The 21,891-nt window shown below is 37.2% G+C and overlaps 1 long non-coding RNA gene across 1 annotated transcript; it reads right to left on the bottom strand.

Annotated features, from left to right (window-relative positions):
• Positions 1–5,043: 5,043 nt before the first annotated feature.
• Positions 5,044–6,237, bottom strand: LOC117244920. The gene is made up of 4 exons (XR_004498889.1): positions 6,083–6,237; positions 5,635–5,826; positions 5,343–5,530; positions 5,044–5,154 (listed from the first exon to the last, which is right to left on the bottom strand). It is a non-coding gene; the product is annotated as an uncharacterized LOC117244920 (long non-coding RNA).
• Positions 6,238–21,891: the final 15,654 nt, after the last annotated feature.

Here is a 21,891-nt window from a genome sequence, read left to right as displayed (position 1 = left end):
CAAGAGCACAGCAAAGAACTTCACAGGTTGTGCTTGATTCCATTGTGTATATAACCCCATCCATTCAGCTATTTGTGAAACAGAAGCTTTCTTAGCTTGAACAGTGATTTCTCAGAAAGTCTTTGATAGGGCAAGCTCTCCAAAAGGAAGCAAACAGAAAGGAGAGGACATGAAGAAACAAGAATTCATGCCAAGCTCTATTAAAGGAGCTGAATGAAAGCTGGACAAAGCTTTATCATCTAAAACAATAATTCTTAACCTTATTTACTCCTGTATTATCTAAGCATTACTACACTGTAACTTGAAGCAGGAAAAGAGAACTCCCTGTGCTATATAGGTTTATTAACTGCCAGTCCTCAGGAGTAAGTTGTGACAGAGCCAGCATTCACATCAAGGCTTGCTTAGCTCCCAGGCAATGGCTTCTTCTCAGGATTGTGTTTCTAGTGCCACTGAAGGAAGAAAACCTGATTTTCCTGTTTCCCTCTTCTTTGCAGCCTTCTTTTAGAGTTTGCATTTCTCATGTAATCATATTGGTTGCACAGTAGCTTGCATTTGTACAGCAGGGAGAGATTCAGACTTTTTACTGTGCTGATTGTCTGTTAGTGAAACTGCCTCTCTGAGCCAGAACCCCTGCCCATGGGATGTTTGCTGCTGATGAGATGCCCTTCTCATGACTAGATCTATGACAAAGGTGAGAGAGATCCTTGGATTGTATAATCAGTAATGTGAAAGATGCCTTAGATGCAGGAGTTCATGGATTAGTTTTTATGTAGAGCTCATACATCTGCAATACCAGGGTGTTTAATAATAACACGTTATTATGTTTCTCCTGAGAAAATAACATAGGAGAGAGATGAGGTATACCTTCCCCTCCATGAGGTATATCTTCCACCTACACTCCATTTAACATTTTCCAAACACATTCAAAGGGGCCTAGCACTCCTGTTTATACACGGTTCCCCACTTTAATATTTGTCACTTGACTATTCACAGTGGGGATTTTGATACAAATAGCGATGCTAAACAACACATGTGTTTTAAATAGAGATGTGCTCCCAACAGAGTTGCAGCTAGGAAACTGCAGAGACCCTGTTAACTGAATTTTTATAAGCACATATCTCAGCTGAACAAAACTACAAGGTCAGTTATCTACTGTTTCTGAATGTCCTCAGTCTTCAAGTTAGCCACTTACTGTTCAGATCACAAATGCAGTGGCAGCATCTGTATGCACCAGCTCTCTCTCTCTCTCTCCTCGTGGATCAGACTTCAACACACTGTTTCTCAGCCAACTATATTTTTTCACAGGAAAAAATACTAAATATTCGAATAAAAATATTATTTCTCCCAAATATATGTGAAGAATTTAATGAATTTATAATAATTATGGCAAAATAATTGGAAAAAATTAGTTTTTGTAAAAATGAAAATGCTAAAGCCCCTTAAAGCCAATCATTTCAGTTTAAATCAAAATAGAAATCTTCACCATGCAGAAAAATGACAAAAGCCTCTAAATCTCTTCAGTAAAATCTGCTTCCACATTTTGACCGAAAAGTGCCACATCCAAACCAGTATATCTTTTTCATTCCAGTCGTTGTTTTGTTGTCTCCAATCTGCAGTGATGTAACGCTTCAGTGTACCAGCTCAGGCCTGGGCCTCACCTAATAGGAACTGCCAAATATGCCAAATAGTGGCAATTACCTGATGGCTTTGTGATGTGGACCATTGCCCATTAGGGACTCATCTTTGACAACCAAACTGATTTAACTTAGAATCTGAGGATGGATTATACAGAGCTTCCAAATACAAAGGTCTCTGCTGTTAACACAGTTTAATTGCTGCCATAAACATAAATACAGGCTTAAACTTATATTTTCTTATGGCTCATATGCAGGATGCAAAATATCTTGAATATCATGTTTATTAAACTTACAAAAAAACCCAAATTATATTTATTGTTAACATTTTTTTATATTTACTATCACATAGAAAAAAAAATTAATTGGGTAAGATATTTACTGCTTTCCCTCTTTATTTGATGTGTTATTTAGCTAGACACATATAATCTCCTCTCTTGCAGAAGCCCTGAACATCCCAGCACTCAGCCATGGACTGCTAGGATGAAGTTCCTCACAGAATGCACCCTGGGTTTTCTAGTTGTCGCATATGTTTAATTTAATTACAATTAATGAGTTACAATTTACCCTAAGGGAAAACTAGCTTTTGTTGACAAAGAGGTGTTTAGTGAATGGCATTCAAATTCTTGACCTAGACCTCAAATTAACAGGCTGTCCATTAAGAATGCATGAGTAGCTTTAAAGACTGCATTTATCTGTCATAGTCCTTTAAGTCCTGTGATGTCTTAAAAAAAGACAATCCTAACCATTCAGTACTACTAAAATAGATTCAAACTTTACTTTTGATGGTACTTTTTTCACTGCAGAATGTGGTTGAGTTCTATTGGATTACAGTCCATAAAGACATCACAATGAATTAAGTTCTTACTTTTAAACCCTGCTCTGTTTCTATTGCTGCACATCTAAATACTGATGCCACTTTCCTTCATGCAAGAAATAAAATAGAAGGACTCCAGTGAAGCAAATTATCAGCCACACTCTTGCCTATTACCTAAGCAGTGGGAAACTGCATTGATGTATTTTGAAGAGGAAGTGTGGGATCAAGTGCAATAAAATGATGGGTCAAATTTCACAGCTAAGTTAAGCAAACAATTAAAATTACATATCCTCAGAGATTCTCATTCTAACTACTGTAGCACAAAACAGTTTTTAAATCTAGTTTTTAAAATGTTAACTGGGTATAAAACTCAAGAATTCCAATTCCAAATGAAAGGGGAAAATTTTTTTTTACGGCATTTCAGAAATCTGTATGGTCAAATAACAATGTTTGAGTCTTTCTGTGATGTAGTAAAAAGATACAGTCTAGTTCAGCTTACATTTAGTTAAACAATACTTGTTTCACTCATGTATTATTTTCTTATTTCAGGGTAAAACACAAAATATCGGTTTGATTTTGCCAGATATAAAGTTGATCCTAAACTTTCAGGAAAGAAAAAAAAAATGTTTTGGGAAGAAGATTTGGGAAGAAATTCCTTTCAACCTGCATAATTTCAAAGGGTTTTACAATCCAGAAAGCTTTCATGCAACTCAGATATATTCAAGTCAAATTTTCCAAATGAGGAAAGCTGAAATGATTTATATCAAGTGCTCAGCATATGGTATTTTTGCACCAATATTTATTCATAAGTATCCAGATTTTCCCTTTATTTTGAAATGACTTTAACAGTATTAACTAGAAGTTAGTTTTTGGTAGTAAAAATCAAGCTAATGATGGATAAAAGTAAAAATGCAGACACTTGAAAAAGATGACAAAGTATTAGTCTTTAACAGCAGAGTACACATCTTCTACCAATATGTAGATCTTCAAGTACTCTATTAAGCCTGTGAATGAAGTGTAATAATAATGCAGGAAAATGAAATTATAATCACCCTGGGCTAACTGTAAAGAGGCAAACAAAACCCCAGCAATTTGTGATGTACAGTATGCAGGAATTTATGTTCAGCAAACTCCTATATCTGATATGTCACATCTTTCCCACATTCTTTAACTGGAAACTCCCTCATGTTTCATTGGCTTGTTAAAATGCATTACCTCATTTGGATTTTGTAGGCTATTTGGTAAGAGAGATCTAGGGAACAGAAGTCCATCAGTTTACCTCTATTTCCTACATATTCTTGCTTAGAGCACTACAGATTAAAAAGGAAGTTCAGGAATGGTTGGGTGTGAAATTACCAGTCTGTGAGGGTGCATTGTGTTTTAAGCTCACACACGTACAAATCTCCTGTCTATATTGGGAACCATTCTGAGAAAGCTCAGTTAACTGCTCTCTCAAGATATCCACTAAGAATCTCTAAGTGTTTGAATGGGAGCCCTTTGCTATTTAGATAGTGAGAGATAAGATTTCTTCTTTAAATATTAGCTGTCAAACTGTGTTATGTCTTATTATGTTTCATCAGATTGGCATTCAGCATGATGAGGTTTAACAGCACATGCTGATAATGCTCAAATAGTGTAACATAACTTAGGAATAAAATTAAAGGACAGAAGACTATTTTCAGCTCAGACACCTGCTTATCCATGTTTCAAGAGAGAATACAATTCAACCACAATAGGAAATTTAATTAATGTTCACAAAACTGGCAAGTTCTTTCTCACCAGCCAGCTAGTTTTGAACAGCATCCATAAAGACTATATTGGGGTTTGTGAATATTTTTAATCAACACAGTAATGGCACAGTATTTTCAAGGTGTGTATGTTCTGTAGCTCCCCAAAAAAAATACTGTCACCTGAGACAGATTCTTTAGGTTACTGTTTTGGGTGAGTACATAAGGGATGTGTTCTGTGTCCAGTACAAATAACAACAGTTTGAGAAGAAGTCAAGAAATGTTTCTAAACAGTTCAAACAGCCTACACAATCTCTCTTTTATTCTCCATTCTATGCATTACACTTATGATCATACAGCTATACACCCTTTTCATCAAGAAGGAAAGTTAGCAGTCCACAGAAATAACCTTTGAAAGTGGAAGAGACAGACTGCTGATTTTAATAGGTTACTCAAGCCTGTAGTCAAATTCTTCCCTAAACCTTGTTCCAGAGTTGTAAGAACTCAGTTGGACCTCAATTTTTACTATACTACTTCCATGCTAAATTTTATTTTCTTCTAGTTTTGACTGCTAATTTATTAATGTCAGGTATTTTTTTATTGCCCTCCCTTTTCCTTCTAAACCTCAATTACAGGTTGCATTCCAAAAGATGAATATTTGTGCATGGTTGGGAATTAAAACGCTGACCTTCGGTATATTTTTTTTTCCCTCAGTGTTTTTCCGACTATCTGCTCTGTACCTGACAAATGAGGCAGTGAGGACCCTCCATATTCTGTTTGGGGTCTATTGGCTGAGGAACTCTTGGTCATCCTACCTGCCTGACGTCTAGGATCATGATGAATTGTCTCCAACTCCAGCCTCAGATTGTTTTTTAACATTTAATTTAGTTTCTTCCTGTGCTTGGATGAACATGGCCATGTTATGGATTTCTGCTCTAATGTACACCAGCAGGTTGGAAGAACAAGCCTCAGCAAGCTGTGGAAATAAGAGAGGCTGGATCAATAGTCAAGGTCATGACCCTGGCTCTGATTCTGTACACTGTCCTGAGATTTTCTCCCCTTAAAAGCCTCTGACTGCTTCTAATGTGGATCCAAGTGCATATTGAAAGAGAAATTCTCAAAAATCAACCCCCCAAAAGAGTAGGTGTAGCAGGATCCTCTTACCTTCTGTATCTTAGACACAGAGCTGACAAGGAGTGTGTCTCTCTGAATTCGGTCTAAAAATAATGTCTCATTTTAAGTATCTTCCCATACAATCATTTTGATAAAAAGATAGGTCATTGCAAATTTTGTCATCTGGTGCTGCAAAAACATTCATTTATTCCTTCATTCATGGAGTGATTCTGATCCTCCTAAAACAATTACAGATGTTATTAATTATAATATGGTATTTCAATGAAGAGACAGAATTTAAATATAAAATAAAGTGTAAAAAATACTAATTTCACAAGTGTACCTTGTACCAAGTAGAAATGCTGCCATAAAGTGTTGTGATAAAGGATCAAAGATGCTAAGTCATTTGTTGAGCCTGCCTTTGTGCTGCAGATAGAGCTTTGAGTCTTCAAATATACAACCGTAATGCAGCAAGGCACATTTCTGAATGGTAGTAATTTTCCACTGCAGGATATAGTCATGCTGAGATTTAGTACTTAAAAAAAAAAGAAAGAGAGAAAGAAAGATAAGAAGAAAAAAAATAAAAAAGATTGCAAAGGTATTTAATGTATCACAACAGCACCCCCCCCATCCTTGATACAGATAAATTGTCATATCTGTTAAAACCCAGCCCACAATGATGGGCAGTCAATACAATAAACAATTCAGTCTCCAGTAGAGATGAGCAAAAGAATTTCTCATCTTCAGAAGCAACCTTTTTGTTGTTTCTGCAAAAGAGTGAAAAGAATTACTTTTCAGTTGGCCCCTGTTTCTGACTTTCACTTAGCAGAACAGAAAGCTGTATATTGCCACGGAGGGGGAAGGCTGAAGGTCAGTCAAGAAATTCAGCTTGTTGCATCCCACTGCCCTGGTCTGAATCTGATCCACATGCAGCAGCAGGGTGACTGCAGAGAACTGCAACAAATATTCAAAAAAAAAAAAAAAAAAAAAAAAAGAAAAAGAAAGAAAGAAAAAGGAAAAAAAAAAGAAGAAAGCATCGTTTACAAAGGTTTCCCTTAATAGCTGAAAATTGTTCACATGTAAACTTGGCATCCTAATCAAGGGAACAGGAATTTATAATTCACAGGGTAAAAATCAGGAGTTTGCTCAGTGTGAGAAAGAGGAAGATAAGTGAGCTTTATGAATTGCCACAGTAAGGTTGTCCAGAGGTATTTAGGTGTCTCATGGGATTTTCAGTCAATGTAAATTAGATGTGTAATGGTTTTGAAAAATCTCACTCTATGCCTATTGCATGTTGAAGTGCCAAATCTCTTCTAATAATAATCTGTGAGGCCTGTTACCCATTAAAAAGGAAAGGTAAAGAGCTCTGTTTGAGCTCTGGAATTGTCTCTTTGGTTCCAACTTCCAACTGTGAATTTAGGAATTTCTCTCCTAATATGTTGATGTGTAAGAAATCAGACTTGTCTCTTGAATGAGACTTTGTACCCACATCCCTGATGGTGGGACCACCAGTCTGTGCTCCTTCAGCAGTAATTTAACATTTTACTTACAAGTATGCACTAATATTCAACCAAATCTGATGTTACAGGATTATGAGGTATATCTGAATGAGGTGACTGAGGAGAAGCATGGAGAAATTAATTAAATATCATGAAAGAAATAAAGCCTTATTCTTATAAAAGGTACCAAATTCTGCACTATTTAAAACAGATGAACAAGAAACACTATAGAATCTGCAATATTCTAGTAGGATACAAAGACAGCTATAACATTGTTACTGCTATGGAGTTAAAGTTTCTCCTCCACTGTGTCCCAGTTATACTGCTCCCTCAGCAGACAGGGCTTAGTAACATCATAGATATAACAGGAAATAATTTACATGGATTTACATGGATGTGCAATGCAATTTCCTGTCCTGGACCTGTGTCACAGGTGGAGCACTCTGCTGCAGCAAAGGACACCCCTGGAAGAGATCTGGAATAAACTTTGCCCCAGTCATTCAAATGTTTTCTGAGGCATCTCTTGATTCTTACCTTGGCTGTGCCAACCTCCTCTCCACCATTGTTCAGGGCAGCTCTTGTCTGCCTTGTGATTTCTTTCTTATTTGCCAATGTATTTTGTTTCAGTGGTTCACTTGCCTGCTAAGAGAAATATGTCTTGGTAACATTATCCCATACTGGCAAACTGCCAACTACGAAATATATCTGGAAGAACTGAGCATAAAATAGGGGCAGTTTTGTTCCTTGATTCTGTCTTGGATGATCTATACTCTAGTGAAACTCAGATTTTCATAAGAAACCCTGTTGGTTGGGTCTTAGTTTTGCATATTCTGTGTTTGATTTTCAGGACTTAATTTTCCACCATTCTTGAAAACTTGAAAATATCTGCAGATGTTAGTAAAGCAGCATCATCCTTGTGTCCTCATGGGATTATCAAATTACCACCATATAGGTGTGAATTGGATCCTTAAGAAATAGCATATTTGATGATGGAAAAAGTATCTGAGAGAAACAGTGGGATCTAACGAATTCTAAATCTGTAGAGATTCAGGGAAATATAAAGGAAAAGAAAGGACAAATAACCTTAGACTAACAAAAACAATCAAGGATTAGAGAATGTAGATTCCCTAAGGAAATAACAGGCAAATGGTAAAGATGACAATGGCAAATATTTTCACCTTCCTTTACAAGCATAGTATAGAATGTGCACTGAAATATAGTAAATCAGCATTTTCACAAGTATTTTTTTGCATGAGCATGTATGAAAATGGTTTTTACTTTTCCAGAATGTTAGTTTCTTACTCTTTCAATTCAGACTTTGTTTTCAATGCATTTTGTCCCATTTTGACTATGAATACCAGTTATTAATATCTCAGTTTTATTCAAAGAAACAATGCCTTTTGTAAAATATTTGCTACTTGAAATTTTCCTCCCATAAGAGCTGTTGGAATTTGGTCAGACAAATGTGGAATCTAGGTGATATATAGGTGATTTAAGGTGATAATTTTGAGAATTAGGAATTCAATGGTAGTGTTATTGTTTAATAAGGTACATATACATCATGTTTATTGATCTGCATACACGAGATGGTCCAGGTTCCTTTCTGTTCCTGTGTGTGAGCTCTCTGAAGTGGCCAGTACTGCTCAGATGCAGCTCCTGCTAAGACCTGCCCCACTCAGTCCTGAGAACAATTGCACAATGCTACATGCTGCCCCTAAATGGTTTTACAGCAATAAAAGATGCTGAGGAGCCTCCCTTAAGAAGTCTGGGAATTAAAGCATAGGGAGTGTGTATTATGCATAACCACGTACCCTAAGATTTCTAAGCATATCTATCTGCCATGTACTTTTTTTTTATAATTTCAGCATCCCAGCAGACACAGCTCCTCTTTGATATCCCACTCTCAGCTGCAGTGGATGATTGCTCCCAGTGTTCCATAAACCCCAACTCCCAATTCCAAACACTTAACAAAGGTTTGCAAAACACAGTGCATGTAAAACATGTCAGTCTCCAAGATCAAACCAGGTATTGGCTATCCAGGAATTTCAGTGTGTTTGAGCTTTTCCTTTCACTGAGAGAGGACAGCAGAAGGCACCGATAATGTCACTCCTGGTGAGCCAGAGCCAAACTTTTTCATTCTTATACTATTTTCTGAATTAGTATTAAAGAAGAGAGTGCAAAAGTGTGTCTATTCTAGGAAGAAAAAGAAAAGCCCCATTCTAGCATCTGCTTCTGTCTCTCAAGTCCTTTTTATGCTACAGAGCTGGTTCTATCTGATGAGACATAATGTCATAATAAATCTGTCTAGCTCTCACTCACTCCACCAGAAAGTAGATCTTGCTTTTGACTGTATATGTTCTTTCCACTTTTTGGGTGACTTTTTTCCAATACTTCTAAGCAAAGTGCAGAAGTCCTTTTGGTCTTAAGATGTACTTCCCTTGACACTAGTTCTGCCTGTGAATTACATGCACAGGGGAACTTCTGTGCTGTACCTCAATAAAAAACAAAATAAAACTCAGCAGCAACCTCAGAAAATTTGTCCAATCTACCCTCTCATATACCATGCAGAGAACACAAAATGCAAAATTCTTCTTTTAACTAAGCTGTCCCAACACCAGCTGTGCATGGCCTTTTTGCTGCAATCTAATCCACTGTGGTTAAAAAGAAATATTAGAATGATGTTTTTATTAATATCGTATTAATAAAAAATACCTTCCAAGTAAAAGGGAAAGAATCACCTTTCTTGGGTGTGGATAAATTACTACCTCAAAAAAAACTCTTGTGATTTTTTTCCCAGCATTTTATCCTTGTTTCATGACTTACTGCCTCCTGTTTATGTCCCTGGTGAAACAATCAGAACCTGTGTATCTGAACTGACCTCCATCTCTCTCCTCTTGAGTACAGATGAAATAAGTGAAGAGATCACAAGATTAACTCTTCTGTCAAATGCACATCTTCTGGATGTTGTGAACAATATATACACAACATGCAAGGCACTTCTAAATCATTACTCTCTTTTGCTGTTAACATCATCTCAGTATCTTAATTAAAGTTTGCACTCTCATATTCCTTAGGTGCTGAGTTCTTGCAACATTTTCCTATTTATAAGCAAAGAAAAGTCAGGAAAAAGGCCTTGTATGAAGAAATGCAGCCAAGGAAAAACCACCAAGCCATCAAACTGAGAAAACTCTGTCTCACTTCTATGAAAGTAAGAGAAAACTTCTTATTTACCTGATACTGTATTTCTGTCAAAATAACAGCTATTCTTTATGTCTGTCTTCAGGTACCAGACTTAGATCAGACTCCTATAGGGAAAAGACTGTTCATGCTTTGTCTCTAGCTCCTTGTCTCCTTCACTGTAAATTCTGGAAACACACCTTTGATTGGGCACAATTCCCTTGCCACTCCACAAACCAAACTGAGATGAGGCCAATTATGGGAGTCTTTCATCTTGTAGAAGTGAGATATCAAAGAGTGTAGTTTGATAGAGGCAAAAACTTCTAGTGAGACATTATCACATGCATTACACTCACACATGGGACTATGGACATAAAGGATCAATGCAGAAAAGTACCAAAAGGTCAGTTTTCAAGATTTCCTGAATATTCAAGGATTCAGCATAGATTTCTTTCTGACTATTGAACAAAACCAATTTAAATGAAAAACCCTGCTTGTGGATTGCCTGGCCAACTTCCCAGACCTTCCACACTTGCTTTCATCTCATCAGCCAATAGTTCCTATATTTTCCCTGAAGTAGTAGTTTAATAAACATAGCTACAGGATTGTTTAAGGATAAAAGAGATCCTCTTTCAAAAAACAAAACTAAACCAAACCAACAACAGAAAAAAACCACAAAAAACACAAGAAACAAACAAACAAATGAACAAAAACAAAACAACAATGAAAAACAACCAAAAAAACCCCAAAAAACAAAACCAAAAAACCAAAAGATATAAGAGATCCTTCTTTAAGGGAGAAAAAAAGTTCATTTACTTTAAATTTTTGGGTCTACTGTAATTATGGCCTCTTAGGAAATATAAATTTTTGCAACTTTAGTTATATAAATAATTTCCAAACCTATTTTTCAAAATCATACAAGAAAATTAGGGAGTCATACATAAAAAAAGATGATTGTGAAGGGTGGCTTTACCTAGAGAAATTTTTGAAAAGGATAAACTTGACTGAAAATTAAAAATAGAGCACTAAGTCTTCCCTGAGAAGACGAACAGTTGTGTCCAGGAAGAATTTGTAGATTTGCAGAACTTCTTAAAGCAACTTTGGTCTTTCCAAAAGCTGCTTTTTGCCTCCTTTCTCTCTCCTTTTCCTATCCAGAAACACACACACAGAACAGACAGGGAGATGTTTGTGAAAACTGCCGTTTCCACAATCAAAAGTACAACATTTACTATGGCTTTTATCAAAGATTTCAATTCCCTCATCTTAAGGAAAATGACCCTTTTATTTTGTTGTGGACATAAAATTATGGCTCAGGGAAAATTGGAAGCATTTCTGTTGAGGGAAATCAATTTTCTCACTGCCATATATGATCAACATGTCACAGCCATCACCTAGATAATAATAGTAAAGTACAAGTAAAATGGCTGGTAATACTGGCTTCAGGAAAAAAAAAGAGCAAGATAACACCTTTTTTTCCTCCAACATGTTTTCAATAAAAAAAAAGAAGAAAGAACGCAAAGGTTTCTCCTGTGATCATAGCCTTTCAGAAAGAAAATGTTTTATTTTGTTTATTGATAGGCTGAAGTGTTGATGAATCTGATGAGAAATTTGGTCTTCCTGGAAAATAGTCAGCTCTTTGTGTAAGCTGTGCTGGGCCCTTTTCAATCAGCTTGTTAATGGGTGGCTAATGGTAAGGAGAAGTGACCAGCCTGAGATTACCCAGGAGTATGTTTATGTAGAGGCAACACTCAAAGCAGAGAAGCATCTTCTTAATTTGGATACTACAAACAAAGGAAACATCAAATTTGACCTTGCTGGGGAAATGTTAATGGCTTCTGCTCATCCTCCTTCTGCCACTTAGCATCTCTTGTACCCCACCTTGGGAAGCTTCCCGGCAGAAGTGTGCATTAGCAGAACTCTACCCTTACAAAACACTGGCCCAGGCAAGGAAAAAACATTACAAGTGATTAAATGGTCTTTTGATGTTCACTTCAACAGATGTAACAGGTCACCACAGCTAAGCACATCTTCAGTGATGCCATAATAGTATATACAAGGTAAATCAGAACTCTGTGAACAGTAGGAAATAGTTTCATGTTTCAGGCTGAATTTTCAGTGTTGTCAAGTGAAAATCAAGAAGTTACAGTTGCAAAGGTTAAGGACTGCAACACTGGAAATGAGAACACATGCCAACACTGATTTTAATTCATTGAAGAAATGTAAATGTGACGGAATCATTCAAACCTTGGTGGCAACTAAGAGTAAATAAATTCTAGGATATAAAATAATAATAATAATATCTGCTCTTCCATGTCTGTTGTACTTTGAACTTTACAAAATTTAGAGGAGATGATGTCATTCATATCATGTTTCCAGAATGGCAGTGGGATTACAGAACAAGCTGAAAAATTAGTGTAATAACTTGTAATGACCCATGCCCTCAGACTACCCGCTCCAATTATGTCCAAAGTATTATGATTATGTAGGGTGGTGTTAACTGGGATGATTACATATCAGGATATGGAAAAGAAATGACAGCATCAGACTTTGGTCAGTGTAAAGTACAGCTTTTTCTGACATACCTCTGCCAATAGTTTCTTTTAGAGAAGCCTCCATTTCCACTCAACATAAGTGAAACTTGTGCTTTGGCTGATAGATTCCCATGAGAATTCCTGTGAGAGGCAGTCAGAGAAAGGACCTGATTTGTATTCTTATTAATGACAAAACTGAGGAAGAGTTTTTCCACTTGGGTTTTCAGGCAGCAAAAACATCTAATTTAAACACTCTTTTAGTTAAATTCTTCACTAAACTGCATAAAAGCATTTATATTTTTGAAGGACTTCTTGTAAATTTCACGACAGTCTACTATGTCCTTGACTTAGCAAAATGTTTAAGAATAAAATTAATGTGACTCCTAAATACTTAAAATCAAGCATCTGCTTACTTAGGTGAGGAGCTCTGTGTAATAATTGATGAAGGTTAAACATTAAATCTTCCAAGTCTATCTGATCATTTTAAGAATATGCAGTGTCATGACATGCTTCAAATTTAAATACAGTCTGGAAATGCGTGTCTAAGGAGTAAAAAGTATAACTGAAATGTGCTAAAAATACGGTGAAGACCTTTCAAATCCTTTTTTAGCCTTTAATCCATTATTTAGCACTTCATTCTTTAAAAGAAACCTGCAGAGCTATATCCTCAGAAGCACAACCTTGAAACAAAGTGTTTTTAGACATGCACAGAAAGCATTAGCAGCTTTCATTGCAAAATGACACCTGTGTGCCTGTATGTCCTGATCCCCGAAGTCATACTTCACACTATAGACTTATTCATTCAAAAACACTTCATCTGATTTATATCAAAATACCTGCTCCTGCCTACACATATTAAGTAAATGTCCAGCTCAGACAGCAAACATTATTGTCTTGAAATCTTTCATTCTGGTATATTATCATACATTTATCATTATGTTGTTTCATACCCACATACCCATAAATATTTGGTTTTGGTTGTAGGCAGACCTGAGTGTCATGGAAAGCTGACCTGCAAGTAAGTAAGAGAAAAATCTTATCTTTGGCCTTGGAGAAAGGGAGATAAAAATGAAGGGAAAGTTTGAGCAGTGTGAGCAAAACTTTTTTTAAAGGTAAATTAAGTAAATGTCCCGTAGTCAGTTATTAACTTCACATGGTTAATGCTGCTGTTTGGTCTAGTAAGGTTATCTGCTGTAACATTTCTTAACATTTTCATAATGTTATCAAGAATTAAAAAGGTAACATTTATCAAACATTCACAGTGTCTGTGAGTCAGAACAAAGAGCAGCCACACAGTTGTGATAACGTCAGGCTGTCAGTTAGAAGCGAGTCCAAATACCTTGGAGATATTTGCTTTTGGATGATGCATTCTCTGTCATGTAAAAATGTAACTTTTCAAAGTACACATGTTACTGATTAAGTTAAAGACAGAAAATCTTATTTCCTTCTAATTACTTCTAAAGCCATATGCAAAAGATGGAGAAGGATAATCAACGGGATGATCCAGATAAAGGAGCCTTAACATGAAGAGAAATCAGAGGGTCCAATCCTCCAAATCCTTCTATGATTAGTCTTTAATCTGCAGTGAGATTGCTCATGTGAAACAGAAGTTACAGGACCAGATCTTAAATCTCCCAACTGCATCTTCCTAAGAGAAGAGGCAGATTAAAATCCAGACCTAATGTCTCATTGTGTCTGGCAGTATTAGAGAAACAATGGCAGCAACCACAACCATTGACTCTAAAAGACTTGTACCATTCCAGAAGGCTCTGATTTGGACAGTTAGGACTAATCCTCAATGCTGAGAAGGGAAAATTTTGATTACAGCACTTTGTGTTAAAACCCTTACCAATGAAGAAATTGAACCCATGCAAGTGATAATGCCAAAGACAGGCAAAAAGCTAGGACTCACAAACATTTTCACTTCAGCAAAGAGCATAATCTCTGATTGAAAATCTATAATTTTAAAGTAAGTGGGAAAAAAGAAAAAAAAAGAAAAAAAGAGAAAAAAGCTCTGCCAGTTTCTCTGCCTTCTTTTTCTAACATTTGCATCAATGGCTACCATTGCTGCCAGAGTGCTGGAAGTGTCCTGGGGCTAAGACTAAGACATTGTGTGCTGATTCACATTTTACATTTACAATTATACATGTGGAGGCTATTCCAAGAAACAGCAGTATGCAAGTTAGGGGATGGAGAGGCTTGGAAAACATGGAACTAAACAGCCTTGACTACAATTCAGATCTGTTTTAGGCTCACATCCAACCATTCATTCCCCCTTCAGGTCTGGGCAGATCCTGGTACTTCTGTATTAACAGCTCTCATCCAGATTTATTTCTGGTCAATAATAAATAACTTGGGAAGAGTAAATAGGTGAATAGAATTGCTAGTTACAATCTCTATCAAATTAAAAGGCATCAAATCAATATTATGTTTCAGTGGGACTCCACACTTTCCAATTCACTCAATACTTCCTAAAATTATAATTTCACTAGTTAATCAGGGATTATTTAAATTATATGTTAACAGTGGCTTTACTGTCAGTGTGTCTTCCAATATGTCCAGTAAATCCTGCATCAGGAACTGGGACTAGAAGGATGAGAGACACCTGCTGGTGTTCCTGCTGGTTGGATTCTTCACATCTCACCTTGGCTGGCAGACCCTCTTATGGCAGGAACCAGTAACCAGGTTAGCTCTGCTTCTGCCTCAGTAGGACAGGGGCCATGGATAAAGGGAGAAGCATAGGACAGCTCCTAATACTTCTAGCTGTAGAGCTCCCTAAGACCCACAAATATCCCCACTTCTCAGGAAGGAGAATGTACTTCTGCTCTACATTTTTCTTATTTCCCAGATTTGCTAAAATTTTAATGTAAAATACATGAAAATTATAGATAGCTCAGTGTCTTCTTTCTGCTTTGGCAAGATGTTACCAAGACTTCTTGATGTCCTGACTCATCTGTGGAATATAACAGGTCCTAGAATAAACCTACTACTCAGACCTGTAGACATTACCAATTCTGGTTCTGTTCCTTATAGGCACAACACAATATCCCTGCCCAAAATACATTGTGGGTTTTGTAGCAAAATGCAAAATAGTAGAACACCTTTGTAAATTTATTGGGTTTTCTAATGATGGAATTGAAAATATTTGCTATTTTATTTAATATTTGGTATTAATTACAATCATCTATATTCTCCTTTGAGAAGTCTTAGTCCAGGATGAACAATCGATTCCAGGCCAAATTCAGATCCTGGTTACACCAGCAAGTACAGGATAATATTTTGATTTCAGTGACATTGCTCTAGATTTACTCTAATCTAACCAAGATCATTACCAGGCTTTCTTTAAAGACATTGTTCTCTCAGATGCCTTTCCAGATTAATTGGCACAATTACATCCATCTTTCTCTCTTCCCCTCAGGTCGATCTGTTTGTCAGAGGGCTACAAGCTCTGTTGATTCAGAGCTGAATGAGTCCTGTAGGGAAACGAGTTACAATGCTCCTCCTCATCTCTAAAGGCCTAAACTCTTTTGGTTCTGATGTAGCAGTCACAAAAACACAGTAATCTTTCACTCACCCAGACTTTCTTTTCTTCATTTGAAGGGCAAGAGACACTTCCAGGATACACTGGGCTGTCTCTTCACATGTGAAGCCCTTCGTGAAACCCTCACATGCATTTACTACTTCTTCAGCTTCCAGAATAAAAAGACTATTGGCATTTACAGTCAGAAGCTAATCTTTCAATAGAGAATTGCTAGGCCAGAGGGGATAGATTAGTGATCTGAACATCGGGATCAAATTAAGCCTTGGTGCAAGAGAAAGCAACTCATCTGACTTCAATGGATCTGAGCACATTTACATCAGAGGTGAATTTGTCCTGAGAGTCTGCATGGCAGCAGAGATTAAAATCCCAGCAGCCACAGATAAGTGAGAAGTGGATTGTCAACTCAGCAATCTGAGAGAATGAGAAACATTCCTAGGAATGCTATCTTAGGAATGGCCACCGTGAAAAAACCTCAACTAAGCAACATGAAATATAAGGAGACATTTACAGTTTGCCATGTGTTTACCTAAGTCCAAATAACAGCAACCAGAGAGATACTTCTGTTAACTTCTCCTGAAATCTGTTAGTAATGGGCTTGTGATGATTGTATTTTTTCCTGTTCTATTTTATCATTCAAACTCATTTGCCAAATAGCTGACAAATTTTCATCAGAACAGAAAATGCTGCTAGATGTATTTCAGTTGACCATCCCAGGTGGGCTGTGAATAATGTCAATTAAAAATCCATTAAATAAGCACTTCTGTATATCCCCCACTTTTCTGCACAATTTTTCTGCTGTTGTTTCCCTTATGCTAAAAAATTAAATAAAATCTTTTTTATACCATTAGGGAGCAATTAATACTGCTTTTTTTTTTTTTTCCACTGCACTTTGACTATGACTATTCATTATTTCATCAAGGCTAAGTAATCAATATTTTCATTTAAAAATAAAGACAAAAATCTTTTTATTAAGAACATAAATGCCATTTTCAGACCTGCTGTATGAGACATTCTCAGGGAAAGCAGAAGAAATCAACAGCGGTTTCTATTCTCTCCTCTGTTGTTTAAATTTCCAGGGGAAAAGGCTGTGGGTTAGTAGCATTCAAAGACAATGTTCCAATATTAGAAATCTCCCAACCAGAAAGTTTTATTTTGGGCTTGTGTTTCCCAGACCTCTGCAGTAGAAAAATCCCTCATTGCTCTTAGATGGCAATTACACTTTAAGCAAAAAGATATTGCAGATCATTGATTCCTGCAAATCTCTTCTCCTTTGAAGTAGCAGCACTTGCTTATGAATGAAGATACACACACTTTCACCTTGAAATCACATCAGCCTATTTTCTGCATTTAGTCCTGGAAGCACATGAATTAGTTGTGCCAAACTGGATACATCTCATCAGAAGAAAAGAGGTTTGGTCCTGAGAGCCTCCCTTTAGGCAGGAAAGACATTTGTGTGAGGAGTCTTAGCAGTATGACTGACACTGTTTGTGGGAGTAAGAATTAAGAACAGGAACTTATCTTGAACACTCACAGCTCCCCTCAGGTGAGGAAGATCCAAGTCCTGCTGAAGCTTTGTGTCTGAATGTTTGTGTGTGCAAGGATTCCTTGCTGGAGGAAGGCTTGCACAACTCCACTGCAGGAAACTACGCAATTGATTGACAGAGAAAAAATAGTTGAATTAAGCTCTTCTTTGATTTTACAGAACATTGACTTCTGCAAATGTGACCTTAAATTCAAATTGATTTGATCTTAAATGCAGGAGATTTCATCTACCTTCCAGGCAAATATGCTCCATATGTTAAATACCAGTAAACATAGTTAAGTTCTCCATTGTCTATGAGTAGAATACAGAACAGCTTTTCTGTAAAGACCAGATTCTCCCTTAGCAGCAGAAGATTTAAAAGGTCAGAACTGGTAATGATCAGCTGAAAACAAGGGCTTGCCTGAAAGCTGTTAGTGTTTGTATTTCCAGTAGGTCCTAAAGACCTTATAGAAAAAAATCAGGTGAAATAGCTCCTTGTGGATTTTTTTTGTCCTGGTGATGATTCTTTCTTCTTTACCTTCTGGTGGTGAACAAGAAAACTTGAATGCTGTTTTAGGACATATCATCAAAATTCAGGTATTTCCTCTAAGAAACTGCCACAGGTGCAGTATTTAAACTGACCACTACTGCAAGGGGTAAGGAAATAACTTTTAATTTAGTTATCTCATAAGTGCTTCCTGTAAGGTTTTGTAATTTTTCTTAAGGATATTGTACTGCTTGATACCCGAAGAAGATTTCTTCAACAATTTTGGCTGCTTATTTGTTATGCAGCCCTCTGATATTGTTCTGGATAGCCTCTATTTTTAGCTCTTGGATCATACATCCTGGGAGAGTGATTCTATTCTTTCTCCCAAAGATAGATTGCCCCTGAGTGCCAAAAGCTGGCAATGGAAAAAAACAAAAACAGCAGTGAAGTGCTCATGGCAGAAAGCTTGATGGAAGCTTTAGGGGACTAATTCTGATATGTTTACTTTATTTTCTTTTTAATGGGTTGTCAGCTGAGGAGAACAAACAGCTCTTCCTGCATCCAGAAGCATCAGCATTTATTGGTCCAGATAAAGCGCAGGGAAGAAAAATTGTTCAGGGTGGACTATAAGTCATCACCATGTCTCTTCAGGTAAAATGCCAAAGTATTTCTGCTGTACAGTTTTCACTGTGCTGCTCTGTGCAGCACAGATTGGTACCAGAATGTACCATGGCCATTGGAACAATGCAGAGCTGAATACTGAATATAACTTCTGTATCTCACCCTGAAACAGCATTGGTGGCATCATTACCAGAAAAAGCAGTTCCCTTGGGAATGATTTGTGTGTACTTTCAGGAGAAGGGTACACACATTCAGAGCCCTCCTAAAGCTGGGAGGGGTTTGGGAAGGCTTGAAGAGTCAAGGATTGCAGTGTCCCAGCTCTTACTGACCTATTCTGGGAAGGCCTACATTCTTCATGCTGTTAAACCAGTCCTTCCTTTGCAAATGGAACTTGCTATATTTTTTTGTTCTTCACAATCCATATCACCAGTAAAGCCTTGATTTTTCACACTGGCACTGGATTGAGAAAATAGTACATGTGAAAATCATTTTCCTAACTTTTCAGGGTAAGGATCTTAGTTAAAACATAGGGGATTGTTTTCAAAATGCCTGTGAAAGAAAACCACATTGATATTGTTTAGCTGTGTTTCAGAATATTGTCAGTAAAAGGGCAAAATTACATTTCCCCATGCCCACACTGGAGGTGTCTGGTAAATGTACTGCTGAGCTGACATTCAGTGTCCTTGTAATGAATCAAGTCTATGTCTTTACAGAACCTGGGGTTTACAGCAGTGCTCTGAGTTTATAGCTGAGGGTAGTCTTAAAGATCCATGTTTCTTTTATGTATTTCAAATTGATTTGAACCATAAGCCTTTCTTTGCAAAGAATTCTCTAGAAAGTAACCCTCCTAATCACCTTGTATATTCTGGACTAGGACCTCAGCTCCCTCAATAGGTTTCATTACAACTGCACCTGTGTTGCTGTGTAAAACTGCCTAGAGGGAGACCAGAATGGCAAATAAATCTCATTTCCCCAAATGACTGTTCTTCTGGTCAGCTTTAGTGTGGTTCTCTTGAGCTGGCCAGTTCTGAAACTTGTGGACACTGGTTCTTTTTAACAACTATTATTGTCCATGTCAATGAGTCAAACACTGAGCAGCCTTTAGCTATCTGATGTGCCTTTGTGGTGACAATGACATTACCCTCAAAGGCACCCAAGGACATTCCCAGACTGTTTTGATGATAGCCTAAACATATGTTGGTGCCAGGCTCTCAGAAGGAGCAGTGATGTCAGGTGTCAGCATACAGGGAACCCAGGGAATTGCTGGAACCCTGTCAGACACAGGAAGAATACAGCCAACAGGGATCAGCAAAACCAAAAGCTGGCTGGGTAATTCTTGAATTCCACTGTTTTAGGGATGTGAGAAAGGTAAGGTTTCATACTTTATCAACAGTATGTCCAATAATTCCAGTCCCTGATTCTGCTCAGGCATAATCATTCATCTATATCTGTTAATGACAATTTAATTGCATATCCTTATCTCATAAATACGGAAATATTTGTATATAGTAATATGTGCTAAAGAACACATTGATTTTCAGTTTGCCATCAATTTCAGTTTGCTATTTATATACAGCATATGGACTTCAGTTTTCCCTTGACACTGGCATTGTTGAAACAATCACTTGATCTATTAAATTTTTTGAGTAGCTCTTTAAATTATAAATAGTGCCCAGTTGTTTATTTCAAGTGCTTTCAGTACTCCAAATGTGGTTTAATTGTATTTGAAAACTGCCAAATATCAATGGAGATCAATCCTGTCCCATTGATCTGTTTATGCAGTTAAACATGTAGAATATCAGATTCAGGCTCTAACATATTTAAATACTCCTCTATTGATCAGCTGCTGCCATGATCCAGCACAGATGATGGCATAGATGATTGCAGGAAACTGCCTGCTCTGGTTTGCTCAACTGATACCTCCATCTTTCAAAAGGCATCATGGAAAAACTGACCCACAGCTCAAAACCAGAGGGTGAGTCAGATGGATACACAAACTTGCCATATAAAAATGTTTAATATCCATGGAAAGATTTTAGCACCTGATGTGGGGAAAAAACCCAACATGCTGAAAAGCAAAGGACATTAAAATCCTGCAACTTTCTGCCTTAATGGAGTAAGAGATGAGTTAGGGAGCTCAGACAATCTTTGTTCCTTCCCAAAAACAGACAAATACCCTCCAGGGCTGCTCGTCCAGCTACAGGATAAAGGTCTAAACTTATGATGTAGAACTGTCCTCTTTAGAACATATGGCAGAAAATGCAGTAATGCCAGATCTGGCAATGATGGTACTTCAGTACTTCAGGATGACTATGTGATCCTGATTAGAGAGCTCTACAAGCAAGGGAAAAATACTTTGTTTCAACCCAAAACTATTATGAACAGATTTTCTACAGCTAAGTAAATGTCCCTTTTATTTGTTAGCTATTTTGATTATCCATGAAAAGGCTGACCAGGAAACTCTGACCCGTTGTATTTGTAGTTCAGAACTAACAGGGCACAGAACTAACAGAGTGAATGAATGGGTAAAGACAAAGTGTTTGTTCCCAAAACCATGTACAGATCAGGGCCAGGTATCAGAGGAAAATCATTCCCTGACCAGTGGTGAGGCTTCAGTGGAGCAGAGAGTTCTGTGCTGGTATCTCTCAGTCAGCAGAGACATCCAGAGAGCTAAATGAAAGCTGCAAAAGGCAGAGGAACATGAGGGTTTGGATCTTGGGAAAAGAGGAGGAGGGGGATGGATTGAAGAGCAAAATTGTTCTAAAGGACTGGAAGAACCTTTCTGATAAGAAGAAAAAAGGAATCTCATTTATAGTTCCATAAAGTACCCCATGCATATGACAATATTGCAGAGAGAGGAGTGATGCCAGGAAATGCCAGGAGTGTGGTTCTCCCATTCCTAAGCACAGGGCCTCAGAAAAAAACCAGCATTGCTGTGGATGAATGAGCAGAGTTCAGGCAGTTCAGTAGATCTTTCTGAAAGAGAAATGTTTTATTTCTTTGGTTTATTTTGAAATTCCAGCTAGCTGTGTAATACTGTGGTGAGAGCAAAAAACAAATACATATAAATTGCTCTGTGGTGTTTCAGGCGAGTGAAATGCTTGGAATGCAACCACCCATCATTATTATTATTGTGCTTTGTCTGCTAGTTAAGGTAAGTAAGAAATTGTCCTTGTCAAGTTTTCTTCAAAACTGACCCTTGCTTCAGGCCTTAAGTAAACA

This window comes from Parus major, chromosome 10 (genome assembly GCF_001522545.3).
Source record: "Parus major isolate Abel chromosome 10, Parus_major1.1, whole genome shotgun sequence".
Lineage (NCBI taxonomy): Eukaryota > Metazoa > Chordata > Aves > Passeriformes > Paridae > Parus > Parus major.
Note: the sequence above shows the minus strand (reverse complement) of the source record. Positions and strands in the feature narration are given on the sequence as shown.